General features: G+C 69.3%; 1 protein-coding gene across 1 annotated transcript in view; it reads left to right on the top strand.

The window, feature by feature from the left end:
• Positions 1-501, top strand: part of ARHGDIG (Rho GDP dissociation inhibitor (GDI) gamma) — an 8442-nt gene that overhangs the window by 7231 nt on the left and 710 nt on the right. The window lies entirely within an intron of this gene.

Genomic DNA, 501 nt, shown 5'->3' with positions numbered 1-501 from the left:
GGGCGCCCCGCGCGTCTTGGGGATGCAGAGCTCCCCCTGCCAGCTGTATCTCGGGGGGGTCTCCATGCAGGGGCAGCTCAGCCCTGGGCCCCCATGGAGGGGGGGGCTGCCAGGGGCCCTATGCTTCCCTGGGGGTGGTGTGCCAGCATGGCACGGTGCGTGCCGCGGCGCTCATCCTGGTAGCCCCGCAGCGACGTGGAGTGGCCGAGGCCGCAGAGGACATGGCCCTGGGGGGAGCCTGGTGCTCTCCATGCTGGCCCTCCTGGGGGGCAGGAGATGGGGGGACCAGCTGGGACTCTCCTTCCTGGCCCCCAGGCAGGGCTCCCACCCCAGGTCTGGGCTCCATAATCGTGTACGAGCCCAGGAGCTGCCGTCACAGCCAGGGAAGGCAACAAGAGCCCAACATGGGGCTCTAAACACTCCTCTTAAGCCTGGCTCGCAGCCTCTGGGCCGCCCCCCAGCATCCCCCAAAACTCCCAGCACCATCCCTTCTTGCTGGGC

This window comes from Charadrius vociferus, unplaced genomic scaffold (genome assembly GCF_000708025.1).
Source record: "Charadrius vociferus isolate BGI_N301 unplaced genomic scaffold, ASM70802v2 scaffold593, whole genome shotgun sequence".
In the NCBI taxonomy this organism is placed as follows: domain Eukaryota; kingdom Metazoa; phylum Chordata; class Aves; order Charadriiformes; family Charadriidae; genus Charadrius; species Charadrius vociferus.
This window is presented reverse-complemented; position numbering and strand designations above follow the sequence as displayed.